Source organism: Bos javanicus, chromosome 14, assembly GCF_032452875.1.
Source record: "Bos javanicus breed banteng chromosome 14, ARS-OSU_banteng_1.0, whole genome shotgun sequence".
NCBI lineage: Eukaryota > Metazoa > Chordata > Mammalia > Artiodactyla > Bovidae > Bos > Bos javanicus.
Window position 1 is genome coordinate 34,268,531 of NC_083881.1, and position 16,786 is coordinate 34,285,316.

General features: G+C 42.7%; 1 protein-coding gene and 1 non-coding gene across 9 annotated transcripts in view; one reads left to right on the forward strand and one right to left on the reverse strand.

Annotated features, from left to right (window-relative positions):
- Positions 1-7,313, reverse strand: part of NCOA2 (nuclear receptor coactivator 2) — a 286,593-nt gene extending 279,280 nt beyond the window's left edge. For 3 of the 8 annotated variants that reach the window (XM_061438955.1, XM_061438945.1, XM_061438950.1), the window contains exon 1: positions 7,225-7,313. The gene's annotated coding sequence lies outside the window, so the exon portion shown is untranslated. Of the gene's footprint in view, positions 1-5,643; positions 5,732-6,823; positions 6,916-7,224 lie in introns of those variants that run through there. The other 5 variants (XM_061438956.1, XM_061438946.1, XM_061438954.1 and 2 more) reach the window with 2 other exon arrangements.
- Positions 7,314-12,028: 4,715 nt separating this feature from the next.
- Positions 12,029-12,135, forward strand: LOC133260837 (U6 spliceosomal RNA). Its single transcript, XR_009740980.1, has one exon. It is a non-coding gene; the product is annotated as a U6 spliceosomal RNA (small nuclear RNA).
- Positions 12,136-16,786: the final 4,651 nt, after the last annotated feature.

Sequence of the window (16,786 nt, forward strand, 5' to 3'; positions counted from 1 at the left end):
CAGGAGTAGAAAAGCACCAGGTTTTAAGTGAGCGCTCAGTTAAAGGTTACCTGTTTTTCACTTCATCCATTTCCATTCGTATTTTTTGAAAATTAAAAGACAAGAAAGAATCCTGCAATTTAGGACCTGTTAAATACTGGGCTGATGACTAAAAAATCTGGAGACTCTCTGTAGGTCTTAAGGTAAGTATCCGGCCAGGTGTAGGCCTGCCTGGAGGCAAGGGTTTGGGAGAGCTACTGCTGCTACTGTCCGACTCTGTGCGACCCCATAGATGGCAGCCCACCAGGCTCCCCCGTCCCTGGGATTTTCCAGGCAAGAACACTGGAGTGGGTTGCCATTTCCTTCTCCAATGCATGAAACTGAAAAGTGAAAGTGAAGTCGCTCAGTCATGTCCAACCCTCAGCGACCCCATGGACTACAGCTTTCCAGGCTCCTCCGTCCACGGGATTTTCTAGGCAAGAGTACTGGAGTGGGGTGCCATTGCCTTCTCTGTGGGAGAGCTACAAGCCTACAGAATTTGCAGGACTGGGTCTATTCAAACCTATTCATCCTTTTTACAAACTAAACCACCAGACTGGGAGTCTTACAAAAACCTGCAAACATCGCTTTATTAGATCCTTAATAGGAAGATGTTCTTGGACTCACCATCCCCTCTGAAATTTATAGTGCTTCCCCACTTGTTGGTCAAGGTTCATTTTTCCCCAAAGTTTTGCTCAGAGGCACAGCGACTTACTCCCCTTCAAACTTCATCTCCTGGAAACTGAGGGTAACTTCTACTTCACAGGATGTGGGCAAGAATGAAATAAGGCAGCATGCCTCAGAGAGCCCCTAGCAGGTTGATGGCACTCAGTGAGAGATGCTATCATCACTTCTGTTGCTGCTCTGCCAATACAGATGTTTTGGCCAAGAGCAAGAGTGAGTTACGTTTAGAAAAACTGACCACCACAGCAGAATACCTGTGAAAGGCTGTGCAAGGGAGACTTTCCACCCTTTAGAAAACTAGGGTGGTAAGACCCAGGATTTATTACTCTTCAAAGCAGCAACAAGACACAAACAATCCACAGAAATAAGAGGTCACTGCCTGCCCTGTCACCTCTACCCAACTACAGATCGTCACGCTGACCACACACAATATGATTTCAGGAGAAATAAAACTAATTATAAATATTCATACCTTTATTAAAGGAAATCTATTTCTTCATAAGCTAATCAGTCAAGGGGACATTTAACAATCTTTTTACTATAAACATTATAATCCTATTTTCAGGAGGGGAAAAAACCTGAACTCAAATTAAAGCAGAATTATCTGACTCTGTTATATAATTAAAATTACACATTAAAAGAAGAGCAGATCTTTAGTTTGAAAGCAAATCGAACATCAGAGTGGACATGTCCCTTCACAGCCCCTCCCCCACAAAAAATAAAAAAATCATCACCCACTGAGTGTTCCCCCTTTAATCAGAGGATTCTGGCAGTAAACTACCAAAGCTGGGACACTTAAAACTCATCAAATAACATGAGTAAATGAACAAAACAATGGTTAAATGAGGCAGGAATGCAATAACAAGATCTAAAAAGCCCAAAATGAGAGTTAAGTTGGCCACGGGGAACTCCATCAGGAACTCTTAATAGTTCATAATTGACTGCCTAAAAAACATAAATTCTGCCAGAACTGACAGGCTAACTTCAACTCTTCATGTGCACCTGTCAACTGACACTCAAAGTAAAAGTTTTTTTTCTTCAGAACCTTTGACTATTAATAACTATTTAATTATTGCTAATAAGGTCTACCTATCAGCACCTCCCCTCTTTCTTCCTTAAAATTGTCTATGTCCAAAAGTAAGTAAGTCAAATACTTCCATAGGTTCCCTGCTTGTTTAATACATCTCTGCTAAGTCACTTCAGTCGTGTCTGACTCTGTGCGACCCCAGAGACAGCAGCCCACCCGGCTCCGCCATCCCCGGGACTCTCCAGGCAAGAACACTGGAGTGGGTTGCCATTTCCTTCTCCAATGCATGAAAGCGAAAAGTGAAAGTGAAGTCGCTCAGTCATGTCCGACTGCTAGCGACCCCATGGACCACAGCCCACCAGGCTCCTCTGTCCATGGGATTTTCCAGGCAAGAGTACTGGAGTGGGGTGCCATTAATACATCTCTAGAAGTTTACAAATAGGGAACCAACTTAAAACTGTCCTAGAGTCGATGTTTCCACAATTGCATTATGTAATCACAGCCGCTGGAAGCCAGGAATATGGTCACTGATGTACATTTCATAGGATAAGTACATAAAATCTTTGCTGTAAGAGCCAAGAGTGTTATAATCTATCTGCAGACCATGTAGTTATTTAATTTCAAATACCCTCATAGCACAATCTTTGATTTCCACTCTTCTCCATAATCACCCTTGCCTCAGTTTTATAACAGCAAGGTAAACTACACAAGTTTCTAAAGTATCCACAAAAGTCAGATTCTCACTTCTGTTTAGAAATTACTATCTAGAATCCATAAAGTATATATTGTCTTTATACTATCTGAATTGAGGGCCTATGACACTAAATCCATATTGCACGGCTTTTCCAGACATCACTTTTAATAGACTTTAAAAAGTAATATGACATAATATTCTTTCTACAGTTAGGAATTCATAAACCCTTCTGCAAGCCTGTAAAAACAAAAAAGGAAATAAACACAAATGCTAAAATTGTTTTTGTTGAAAAAACAAGGCGTTTAGAGGTAAAATTAGCTCGACATGTGAAAGTGTATTAAAAAACTGAGTAAGGGGTTTGTTCTGTTTTTTCTTAAATGGTTTTCATTATTAGTTTGTAAACAGTCTGATTATTTCATTGCAGGAAAGATCCTGATTCACTGCTCATTTTATGATTTACTGTAATAAAAGATCAACACCTTAAAGCAACTGACTTACACTCTCCCTCCTATTCTCTTCATTTAAAATTGATACAGCATGCAATAACATAAATGACCAAAACTATAAACACAAAATACTGAAAAATGAGTAATGACTTCAAAAGTGGTTTTGCCATAAAAATAGCAAAGCACTAATCATGCATTTAAATATAATACCAATCATAACAAATGGTCAAAATATCAAATAAAGATACACTGTGCATTTCAGGAAACTAACTTCTAGAAAAATTGTTTAAAGAGCACCCTTTTAAAATCCAATACAACACATTTTTTTCTAAAAAATCCAAGCTGTCGATTTAATGGGTCACCTTTTCAACTGGGTGTGATATGAAACAGCTATGGTACTGAATCCTTAAATATAGGGTATATAATTAAAGAACTGCTCATTGGTCCTTGTTTCTAACGTGCGCAAAGCTTTAATAAGATATAACTAGAGGGAGGTTCAAGACAGAGGGGACATGTGTACATCTATGGCTGATTATGTTGATGTATGGCAGAAACCAACAAAATGTTGTAAAGCAATTATCTGCAGATTAAAAATAAATTTAAAAAAAAGATGTATCTAAAGATAAAGCCAACCAAGGAGCACTGCCCCTTTACGGCCTCACACTGCAGCCCAAGTTCCCCTCTGATCCTGACATTTTAGCTTGCTCATAAAACACTCCTCTAACACTGAGCAAAAGTCATGTAAATGATATGTAACCAATGAAGGATTAAAATCAGAGCTAATCTATCTAACAAATATTAAATTCGTAATTGGTGAGCTCTTTTTCTATCCTCTGCTTCAGTATCCTAACATCTACAACTCCTCTGTTAAGACTGAAATTCCCAGGAGGAGGAAGGCTCAGCTCCAGTCTGCGAGCACACAATGGAATCACAGCTGACGACGCACATCTTTTTCTAGATGTCTCCATATGCTTGAGAGGATTTTTTTTTCCCCTAGCCAGGCATTAGGGGACTTGCTACTCACTGCCACTAAGAATCTGAAAACAGTCTCAAGGATTATTGTGGAGAAGGAGTAAAATAATGTGTTGCTCTTGAGCATACAAAAGGCACACGTCAGAGTGGCCTTCAGGAACTAAATTAACTAATGACGGGGCAGTTTTGCATGCTGTCAAATTCTGAATGTTGTTTAATTTATAATTCTCCCTACTTCTGGCAGCTAAATGTTTGTTTTATAGTCACAGTTTTTACTACTGTATCACTAAAACAACACCTCAAGGGCTACAACAAAATGCGATTAATTTTTGTCTTCATGAACACTTACAATTATAATGGATTGGGAATTCACATTATGAATCTGAAAACGGTCTATTACACAGAGGACATCGATAAAGTGTGGTAAACACTGTTCCCTAAAAACCCTAAATCCCCTAAAAAGACCCCTCAAATCTTTCTTAGTAACACCAAATTATTAAAAGCCTGAGAAAGCAGTATGCATAAGTAATCATGCACATAAAATGCCTCAAAAAGAAAAAAAAGTCTCAAGATTAAATTCATGGGATACTCATCACAAAATGAATAGATGCATTCTCAAGTTAACATTACTCATCTTTTGAACTCCCAAAGATTCTACAAATTCCAGTTGGGAAAAGGAGTCTTGCTGCTGTCAGTGTGCACTAACCTCCCCAACAAAGAGTAGCACAAGAGCACACACGCACACGCGCACACACACACACACACACACAAAGCATAGCAGCAGCAGCTGCCGTCTTTTTAAAAGACTGCTATTCCTGCAGAGCAATCTATGATCTTTACAAAGAACCAAAGACCTATCCTCCCATTCTGAAAAGTTAGAGTTGTGTAAGTCACTAGACTGCACCCAACAGTGTAAAATAACCAAAGATGTGTCCTAACCTTGCAAACACCAAAAAAGTACCCACACACTGAACCATTCACTAGTGTTTAAGCAAACTAATTTATTTTTGAGAATCTTTTGTGTGGGAGTAATCTGGCAACCTACATTTATTCACTTTTTTTCTGTAGACAAATATTCTCTGACTGGCTTGCTCCTTAAATATCAACGCTTTAGGTTGCAAACAGTGATGCTTTGGTTCCTAACTTCATATTGTTTACTCAAGAGAAAAAAATAAAAATGCATACCATAAACTACAACTTTTTTTAAAAAATGTCATCCCAACGCCGAACTTCCAAGTGCACTTTGGAAACTGGCCCTCTAATTAATCAAGGAACCAGTGAAGCCATTACAAACAATGATGCTTAACACTCCCAATAATCAATTGACGTGAAGCTTTTCCGATGCCTTCGTTTTCAGAGCAGCCTTTCAAATTTCATTGTCTCCACGCTGGAGTAGCTATGTGAAACTGAGACAGAGGTAAACAGATAACTCCTAGGATCGTTAGCACGTAAACCGAGCGCTGAGGTTCGGAACGCGATCACTACAATATATGCCATTTTAGAAACGGGCCTCGGACAGTTACTGCCACATCCTAAGTGCCTTTAGACTTCGTTGTATCTAGGACAACGTCTCTGGTGGTACCAAAGCAATACAGTATCTCGTGCAATCTGCGTGCCTCCCCGGGTCGGAGCCCCTGTAAGTGACACTACCCCACAGATCTAGAAGTGGGTGACCAAGGATGTACAAGAGTGGATAGCTCTTGGCGTCTCCATGACTCCCCCGCCCCGCCTGCAACTCCGCTCCAACTGGTCCGGAAGAAGCCCCGCCCCCTTCCTTCCTCCGGTCCCCGCGATTGGCTTACCGACACCCGGCAGGTCAATTCCCCGCCTTCGACTGGCTCACTGCCCCATCAGTCACACGCAGCGAGATTCGGGTCGGTGGGAGGGGAAGGCAGTGGAGGAGGTGGAGTGGGAGTGGGATTAGAGGACGAGGTGACGGAGGAGGATGTTCAGGCTCGGTCCCCGGTTTGGGAAAGTTTCCCCTACGAGTGACAGACCCGGACGGCGTTAGGCCCGGTCCCGCTCAGAGCCGGTGCAGGACGCTCGGGTCCTTGATTCCCGCCCCTCGGTCCCGCAGGCCCCGGAAACCACTAGGGGGAGGGAGAAGAGGGAGGGACCAGCTAACCAGGGACCGACCCACCCCCGATCTCGGAAGAGGCGCCTCCGGGACTCCCCGGAGGGGCGGGGGGCGGTGAGCGCCGGCGCGCCGCGACGACCCCCGGCCCCCTCCCCCAGCAGCCCCCAGAGGCCCGAGAGAGCAGTGTCCCCGGGCCCGGGGCGTGACCGTCGCGAGCTGGCTGGGAGGGCCCCTCCTGCTTCCCGCCTGGGGCCCTGAGGGCCTGTCCCTTCAGGGGCGGGGAGATGGGGGAGCGAAGAGGGGGCGCTGGCGAGCCAACCCGGAACCTCCCGGCCCGCCTCCCGCCCCCAGCCCCGGCCCCTGCGCGCCTCCTGCACACACGCCCGCACCCAGAAAGTTAAGTCAGGGGCGAGCCCGGCTCGGCGCCGCCGCGCTCCGGCCCCCCGGCTCCCCGCCCCCACCGCGGCCCGGCCTGCTCGGCCCGAGCGCGCCGCCCGCCCCGCCCGCCGCAGCTCCTTCCCGTCGGCGCGCGGCGCCCCTCGCCCCCAGCCCCCGGCGCTGACACGGGCCGGGCCCGGCCGCCGGGCCGCGGATCCTCTCTTCTCCCGATGTCTCACCCCGCCGGCCGCCCCTGACAAGGCGTTTCACCTTCACACACCCCCGAGCACTTCCCGAGTCCTGCCACCCCTCGCCCGGCTCCCACCCTGCGCTGCAGTCGCTCCGCGTTTCCATGAAAGAATGCACCTTCTCGGGCTTCACCTTCCCGTCTCTCTGCCTCGCGCCCCCCGAGGGCGCAGGAGAAGCGCTCCCCGCCGACCCGCACCGGGCAGGGGCGCCGGGCGCCGGGGCTCCGCCGGCGGGGGCCGCGCCCGCGCCCCCGGCCTCCGCCGCGCCTCGGCTCTCACCTCTTGGCCGGCGCCGCGGGCTGCAGCCTCCGCCCGCCTCGCGCTCCGGGACTCGTCTCCCGAGCTCTCGCAAAGCGCTGGAGCGCCTCCTTTCTCTCCCAGGGACTCCGCGTCTCCCCGCCGCTTCCCGCCCTCCCCACCCCTCCCCACCCCCCCCCCCGCCAAGTCCCAACTCCCCAGCTTCACGGCGCCTCTCCGGGGTTGCAACTCCCGTTTTCCGCGCACCGGGGCAGCGGTTCCCCGCACACAAAACAGCCCTCTCGGCGGCGCGCGGCTCTACCCGGCTCGGCGCAGGAAGGGCGATCGCGGCCGGGGGGTGGGGACGCGGCGCCCCCCGCCTGTCCGCCGCCCGCCGCCCGCCTCCAGCCCGCCCTCGCGGCCCCCAGGGAAGGAGCGGTTACCGGCTCGGGTCGGTCACGCCGTCAGGTGCCGGCTGCCGTCGGCGCTGACCTTCGCCGCCGAAGCCGTGGCTGAGGCTGCGGCCGCCATGTTCCCGTGTTAATAACTGCTGCCTGGTTGTTTATTTCAATGGAGATCCTCCCCCAACTCCCTCCTCCTCCTCCACCTCCTCCTCCTCCTCCTCCGCGTCTCCGCACTTGCCTAGAGACACACAGACCGCGCGAGCTCGCGATCAGGGGAGGGGGCTCGGGAGTCAGGCAGTCCCTCCCTCCGCCTCCCGGGCCGTGGCCGCAGCCGAGTCCTGTCACTGGGGAAAGGACGGGGCGGAAACTTGCGTCCCGCGCCCCCGGGGAGGGGGCAAAGGTGGACGGAGGGTTCTCCCAGGAGCCGACCCTGGCCGCGGACTCTGTAGCATCTCCGTCGGCGCAGTCCTCTTAAGAAGACGACCCGGGGAGAGGTGAAGAGAGAAGGGAGAGGGGACAAAATGGGTGACGGTGGTAGCAGGGAGGGTGACCTATGGGTGACTGGAAGCGAGGGGAGAGTAAACAGATGACTCCATGGGAGGGCAAAGGGCAAGTGCCAAAAAAGCGAGACTATGGGACCGGCCGGGGCTGCAGAGTGGAGGCAGTGGGATCTTGAGGTTGCAGACGGCCAGGCAGATGCCCCCGCACGAAGATGGGGAGAACGCAGTGCCAGATTCGCCCCAGGAGGAGCCACCCGTCGGCGCTCTGCCTGCGCCCCTGGAGCAGCAGCCGGCACCCCTAGGGCGCACCTCGCACGCCCGCGTCTGCTGCTGCGCCCTGGAGGCGCCCGTTGTCCATCAGTTCTCCCCCGGCTTCTAAGAGAATTGGCTTCTTCTTGGCGGTCGCCTCTGAAGAGGGGATGGAGGGGCGCGACCGTGCGAGGCGAGCTTAAAAGGGTGCCACCCAGCAGTTGCATGATAAAGCAAAAGTGCAGGCAGTGTAAATAGCCTGACCTGGTTGAGCATTCTCGTCACGACCTGAGTCACAAAAGTTTTTTTATTGAAAAGTCCACTTTCTAGACAGAAAGTGATGTTGGGGGGACGCGGGAGAGTTGCACTGAAGATTCAGAGAAAACCCTTGTAAAACTCATTCGGATCAGCTTTCTGCCTTGGAAAAGCAAGTTCTTCCCAACCCAGATACACTTGGTCAGAAAAAAAAAAAAGAAAATGAACATTTGTTGAGCAAATTTCCTTATTTTTAGTCTTAAAATGAGAAAGGTCATTTGCCATGGATAATAACAGTGTTTATTGAACACGTACTTATGTGTTCAGTCACTGGACTAAGTGATTTCTAGATTTTGATTCTCAAGCCTTACAAAGTAATACCATTTTTATCCTTCACACAAAAAATGAAGTTTAAAGAAGTAGGGTCATAGAGCCAGGAAGTTGGAGAGGATTTGAACCAGGTTCTATCCGAATCCAGAGCCCACACTTTTAATGGTGACTTCAACCTCAAATTTGTGGGAGTACCACAAATTTTCTTTGGAGAAAGAAAAATATGTATGTATGTATGTATGTGTGTGTGTTTGACTATGGTAGAAAATATTTCCAAGTGCTAACAAATTGTTAGCACTGGAGAGTATGAGTGGGTGTGTAGTGGAATAGTAATTCACTATTATATATATAGTAGTAATATATATATAATAGTAATTCACACTATAATGTTTGAAATGTTTGCATTCACCATGTATTAATTTCATACATTTTTATAGATTATTTTAATTACATGGCAAACAGAATTAGACTTCTTGAAATCCCAAAGTTCTCAAAAAACTGGGGAAGAAATGGAAATGGAAGGGGTTTTTTTATGACCTGTGTTCTTCTACAAATACTTGTCCAGTGTATTCCTATAATGAGGTAGTAATCACCTGAGGTCTGTCACATTGCTGGCTTCCCATTTCCTTTCTTGTCCTCACCCTCAACTCTGAGTTGTGATAAAGGAAAGATTCTCCTTCTGGCTTTCTAGCGTTCCCTTTTTCTGGCAGAGGTCCAGAATTCATCATCCTCTGGAGCAGATTTCACACTCTCAAAAACCACCCATGATATCTGTGCAAATAAATGATTCCCCATTGTATTTCCATATTACTCAATAAAACTTACTCTAAGATGCCTGACTGTTTCTACAAAAATAAACAAAAAAACCTGACAGCATAGCATAATGAGTTCCATCTCTAGCTGCTAATCAGTTGCTTCCAACCTTGAGGAATCCTATAACTTCTACTCTCTAGTACAGCCTCTGGGCTCCCTCAACACTTCACGCCATAGTTATAACAGTATTCTGTCTTGTACTGCAGTTGTTTATATATTTGTCTTTCTCTTTCACTAGATCGTAAGCTCTTCCGGACCCATGTCTTATTCTTGTTTTTACATGCTACAGCTCCTAACTTATTTAATGTTAACTGTTTATGTGAATCTATAAAATGTAAATGACATTATCTGATCAATCTTCATGTTCATTTCCCCAACTCACCCTCCAATACCTTGCTCTTAAAACATATTTATGAAAAATGTTTTCAGTATTTTCAAAGAACTTAGATTTCTATAAGACCTCAGAATAATTGTTTAGTAAAACCAGCCATAATTATTGGTGAATTATTGTGTGATAAGGTAACATGAAAAGGAAGAAAAGTAAATAAATTGACTTAGTTATTCAGTCAAAGAAAAAAATGAAAGCAAAGATATAGGAACTGGATATATTACCAACAGAGAACAACCCAATAAGGAAAAAAATGTGGGTGCAAATCAGAAAGGGGAAGGAAATTATTGAAATTTAGTAGAAGCAGAAACAACACACCATAGATAGATGAGGCAAGTAGATACAGAAAAAAGAAATGTCAGCCAAATCACAAATGCAACTTAAAGTAATAAAGAAAAATGATAATTTATATAGTTAACAATACACCTAAGAAAATCAGAACAATGTGAATACTACAGAACAAGAAATTCTATATTGTCTGCCTTCTCTTCCTCATTCAACTTCAAATTACTCACTTCCTTCATAGATAAGCTATATAAAAATTGGAAGATTCATTGTGATTTTTGTATTATTACTACTAGCATGCTTCATGATATAATGAGAGGTAATACGAGCTCCAAAGAATTGATGCTTTTGAACCGTGGTGTTGGAGAAGACTCTTGAGAGTTCCTTGGACTGCAAGGAGATCCAACCAGTCCATCCTAAAGGAGATCAGTCCTGGGTGTTCATTGGAAGGACTGATGCTAAAGCTGAAACTCCAATATTTTGGCCACCTCATGCAAAGAGTTGACTCATTGGAAAAGACCCTGATGCTGGGAGGGATTGGGGGCAGGAGGAGAAGGGGACGACAGAGGATGAGATGGCTGGATGGCATCACCGACTGGATGCACATGAGTTTGAGTGAACTCCAGAAGTTGGTGATGGACAGGGAGGCCTGGCGTGCTGCGATTCACGGGGTCGCAAAGAGTCGGACATGACTGAGCGACTGAGCTGAACTGAACTGAACATGGTGTGGTACACCATATTATACTATATTACAGATGATGATTGGATGGCATCACTGACTCAATGGACATGAGTTTGAGTAAACTCCAGAGTTGGTGATGGACAGGAAGGCCTGGTGTGCTGCAATCCATGGTGTTGCAAAGAGTTGGGCACGACTGAGCGACTGAACTGAACTGAATATAGTGTGGTACGAAGAGCTATTAAAGATAGGAAAACATATGAACTGGGCTTTGCTTCTTACCATGTGGATAAATATATCAGTTTCCTCATCTGTATGATTATTGGAAGACTCAAACAAAATGGTATAAATAAATGTGATTTGTTAACTCTCAAGTTCTTTACATGAATAGAGTATTATTATGTTGACTAGATCTGTGCATAGCACAGTTATCCCAGTGTTCAAATTATAAGAACAAAAAATGTATCATTCATTATATTTAATATGTAATCACTGAAGGAGGGGATCAGTTAAAACTAACTGACATTTGATTATTGAAAAAATCAATTGTTTGGCTAGGTATTTCATTCTTATTGTATGCGCTCTCCAAATCCCTTAAATATTATAGGTACCATAAATGTGTCTGATACAGGTCAAGCGTACTACATATATTTTTATTTCTCATCAAAGTAGGCATTATGTGTATTATTATTCTTATTTTATGTATGAAAATAACGAGGTTCCAGGAAATTAATTTATCCAAGATCATAGAGCTGTCTTTGCAGCATGGCTAAGAGATTGCACTAAAATTCTTTTCTCCATCACTGAAAATCTCTACTACTCTAAGCAAAAGATTATCTTCATCCTTATTTCTTCAGTACCTATAACAATTATTAAAACATAATGCATGCTCAGTAAGTGATTCTGAAATGAATGAATCAAAAATGCGGGGTTCCCATCAAACCACACTACACACAACAAGACTAAAATCACCACTACTATTTCTTTCCCACTTGAAAACACTTAATCTTTAATCACCTACAGAATACAATTCAAATTCTATACCTTATATTCAAGACCATCTTGAATAAGTATGACCCAAACTTCTTTTTCTAGCAATGACAGCAACAAAAATTTTAATACACCCTCACTCATTCCACGGTGTTCTGAAAACAGGCTGATATGAGTTTTAATCTTGGCTCTTACTAACTGTGTAAACTTATGCAAGTTATTTAGACTCTCTGCAAATCCTATCCTGTGAAATAAGGTTAAGAAAATGAAAAAGGAGGAAGTAAAATCATCTTTTGTCACGTGACTGTGTACATAAAAAATTCAAAAGAACCTATAACTATTAAAGTAAACGTAGTGCTCGCTTCAGCAGCACATATACTAAAATTGGAACGATACAGAGAAGATTAGCATGGCCCCTGCACAAGGATGAAACGCAAATTCATGAAGCGTTACATATTTTTAGGTGGATGAAACTGGAGCCTATTATACAGAGTGAAGTAAGCCAGAAAGAAAAACACCAATACAGTATACTAACGCATATATATGGAATTTAGAAAGATGGAAACAATAACCCTGTATACAAGATAGCAAAAGAGACACTGATGCATAGAACAGTCTTTTGGACTCTGTGGGAGAGGGAGAGGGTGGGATGATTTGGGAGAATGGCATTGAAATATGTATAATATCATATATGAAACGAGTCGCCAGTCCAGGTTCGATGCACGATACTGGATGCTTGGGGCTGGTGCACTGGGATGACCCAGAGGGATGGTATGGGGAGGGAGGAGGGAGGAGGGTTCAGGATGGGGAACACGTGTATACCTGTGGCAGATTCATTTTGATATATGGCAAAACCTATACAATATTGTAAAGTTAAATAAAATAAAATTAAAAAAAAAATAAAGTAAATGTAAAATCACAGGATACAAGGTCATTAGTCAAATATTATAAATTATATTTCTATATATTAGGAAGAAACAATTAGAAAATGAAATTTTTCAAAATATCATTTACAAAACATAAAAAGCATCAAATACTTCGGAAAATATTTAACCAAAGATAACCAAGATCTCTACACTGAAAACTAAAAACAATGCTGACAGAAATTTACAAAGGCCTAGATAGAAGGAGAGATGTGTAGACTTGATATTGTTAAGATGTCAACTCTCCCCAAATTGATCTTTAGATTCATTACAATTCCAATCAAGATTCTGGCACATCTTTTTAGCAAAAATTGAGATGCTAATTCTAAAATTTATATGGAGATATATATATATTATCTAGAACAGCCAAGATGAACTCAAAAACAGGTTGGATAATTTACACTACTGATTTCAATAATCACTGGAGAGCTACAATAATGAAGACAGTGAGAGACTTTATTTTCTTGGGCTCCAAAATCACTGCAAATGGTGACTGCAGGCATGAAATTAAAAGATGCTCCTTGGAAGAAAAGTCCTAGACAGCATATTGAAAAGCAGAGACACTATGTTGCCAACAAAGGTCTGTCTAGTCAAAACTATGGTTTTTCCAGTGGTCATGTATGGATGTGAGAGTTGGACTATAAAGAAAGCTGAGAGATGAAGAATTGATGCTTTTGAACTATGGTGTTGGAGAAGACTCTTGAGAGTTCCTTGGACTGCAAGGAGATCCAACCAGTCCATCCTAAAGGAGATCAGTCCTGGGTGTTCATTGGAAGGACTGATGTTGAAGCTGGAACTCCAATACTTTGGCTACCTGATGCGAACAACTGACTGATTTGAAAAGACCCTAATGCTGGGAAAGATTGAAGGCAGGAGAAGGGGACAGAAGAGGATGAGTGGATGGGATCACCGACTCAATGGACGTAAGTTTGAGTAAACTCCAGGAGTTGATGATGGACAGGGAAGCCTGGCGTGCTGCAGTCCATGGGTTCGCAAAGAGTCGGACATGATTGAGCAACTAAACTGAATATTGGTGTAAGAATAGACAAACAGATCAATGGAACAGAATAGAGAATCCAGAAATAGACCCCCAAATTTACAGTCAATTGATTTTTTACAAAGTTGTCAAATTCAACAAAGAAAAAGTCTTGTCAGTAAATAAGACTGGAACAACTAGATAGCAGTGTGGATAAAATGAATACTGAAGCTCCTCCTCATGTCGTGATACACAAGAATGAATTAAGACTGATCATAAACTTAGATGTAAAAGCTCAAACAACCTGCTAGGGAAAAAAACATGGGTTAACAAGTATCTTTAAAACTTTGGGGTAGACAAAGATTTTTTTTTTACAGAACTTCAACGACACTAATCAGAAAAGAAAAATAAATGATAAATTGGACTTTATTAAAATGATAAACTTTTCATCAAAAAATACCACAGAGGAAGTGCATAAGTAGTACATGGATGGGGAGAATATATCTGCAGCACACAAATCTGGCAAAGTACCTGCACCCAGAATAAGCAAAAAACACCTCTAAATTAATTTTTTTTTAAAAATCCAATTACAAGATGGAAAAAAGACTTATAAAGGCACTTTACAAAAGTATGTGAATGGTTGATAAACATAAGAAAAGATACTCCAAATCATTAGTCATCAGGGAACTAAGGCAAATTAAAACCATGGGAGATAGGACTTACCCTCTAGAATAGCTAAAATTATAAAAGCTGACAGTCCCTGGTATTGGCAAGAATATGGAACAATTGGAAGTCATTTATTGCTGGCAGGACTATGCAAACACTTTGGAAAACAGCGTGGCACTTCCTCTTATACCAACTATATGACCCAGCAGTTCTACTCCTAAGTATTTACCTAAGAAAATATTGATCTGAATCATGATTACATTTTGACAATGGTTTGTCAAACTTCACTGAGTAGTACACTTTGGATTTATGTATTTTGCTATCAGTAAATTATACCAGAACAGATTACTATTGACATTTTTTAATGCAATAAAAGAGAAGTTCCTCAATATAATTAATTGTATATACAAAAAGTCTATAACAAATGTCATACTCAATGGTGAAACATTTAGAGCTTCTCCTAGAGACTGGGACAGAGAATTGGAAATAGAATGCCCAGGATTATCATTTGTATTCAGTATTGTACAGGAGATTCTAGTCAATGTGGTAAGGAAAGAAAAATGATGTAATTATCACTAAAGGAAGAAATAAAAGTTCCCCAGGTGGCTCAATAGTAAAGAACCCACCCGCCAGGAGACACAAGAGACATCGCTTCTGCTGCTGGGTTGGGAAAATCTCCTGAAGAAGGAAATGGCAACCCACTCCAGTATTCTTGCCTGGAAAACCCCATGGCCAGAGGAGCCTGGTAGGCTACAGTCCAGGGGGTCACAAAGAGTTAGACACAACTGAGCACACACAAGGAAGAAATAAAACTGTCATTGTTTGCAGATGGCATGAATGTTTATGTAGAAAATCCAAAAGAATCAATGAACTGCTAGAATTAAGTTTTAGAAGATCTCTGGAACAGAAGGTAAATATACAAAATACAATTGCTTTAAAAAAAATATTTTAGAGCAGTTTTATGTTCACAGTAAAATTGATTGGCAGGTCTAGAGATTTCCCATAAACTCCCCTCCCCCACACATACACTGCTTCCCAATTATGAACATCCCCCACCGGAGTGGTATGTTCGTTACAACACAATTGCATTTTTATATATTTTAGAAACAGAAAATGAAAACTTGAAATGTAAACTGAAAAGCTGTTTTGCAGTATCCATTAAAGCTGAGTATTTCTGCTTTATGACCCAGTAATTCCACTCCTATTTCCAGTAGAATTCAGTGACAGATGAACGAATAAACTACAGTATTTTTTGCACAATGGAATACTACATGAAAGTGAAAATGAGTGAATGATAAAAAAGAAAATAATACAGTACAATATGAGAATCACAGCACACTTGTGGACTCTAAGAACTGGTCAGCTGTTGATCTCATCTCACTTAACACAAAAGTTCATGTGGGTAGGTTGAAAGGGAGTCTTAGAACAGGATGTAGGTTCTAGATCATAATCTAAACCCATAAACAGTGTTACTTAAACACTTGGTTATTTGGTTGGTTGGTTGATTGGTGACATCTTTTTATTTGGCAACCCACTTTAGTATTCTTGCCTGAAAAATCCTGTGGACAGAGGAGCCTGGTAGGCTGCAGTCCACAAGCTCGCAAAGAGTCAGACAAGACTGAGTGACTAAGCATGTAAGGATATAACCTAAAAATTGCCATTTTAACCTTTTTTAAGTGTACAATTCAGTGGCATTAAGTACATGCACACTGTTTTCAACCACTACCCATCTCCAGAACGTTCTCATGGAAATACTCTGGACATGGTATTAAGGACTCAGTTTCCAACTCAAGGAATTTCTAAGATCCCATGTATCAGGGAGCTAAAGCACACTCAGAGAGAAAAAAGCTTCCTTCAGTTAAGACACAAGATTTTTATAAAATCCTGGGTGTGAAGGGGAATGTCTGTGTTCATTGTTAGCTAGGACAGAAAAATACCTTCATCAAAAAGAATGCATCTGAATAACGACTCTTCTTCCTTAGAACCGTCTTCTTGCTTCTTTTGAAACAGGCTTCTGTAAACGTGTACCCCTTGACAAATAGTGCTACTCACCACAGAGCTCTCATTCTAGCAATATTTCTTGGGCTTTAAAATATAACACTCTGTTTTTATTCAAAACATTTACAGAGTCAATCGTTATATTTTAATTAGTCTATTATTTATGCATGTCAGTTTTTTACATCCTTGATGAAATGCCTATGCTTTTGGTTTATTTGTTTTCATTTTTTTAGCTTTTATCCAAGATGATTATGAAGTTTCAGGCACGCAACTACCTGAAAGATTGCCCCATCCTCAAACTCTAATTTCCTAGATCTTCACTGAGCAGTAGGCATGTGGATATTTGTTGTTCTTTATAGCTGTCACACCTGTTAGAAATATTATTTTGTGTGTATTCAGTATTTAATAAAATCAACTTTTAAACATTCCTTCTGTGTTATATATTTTACTTAGGCATATTCTTTTGTTACAAAACGAGAAAAGCTAATACTTAGATCTCGTATTTCTTTTGGACTAAATTTTAAAATAAACTACTAATACTGTGTACTT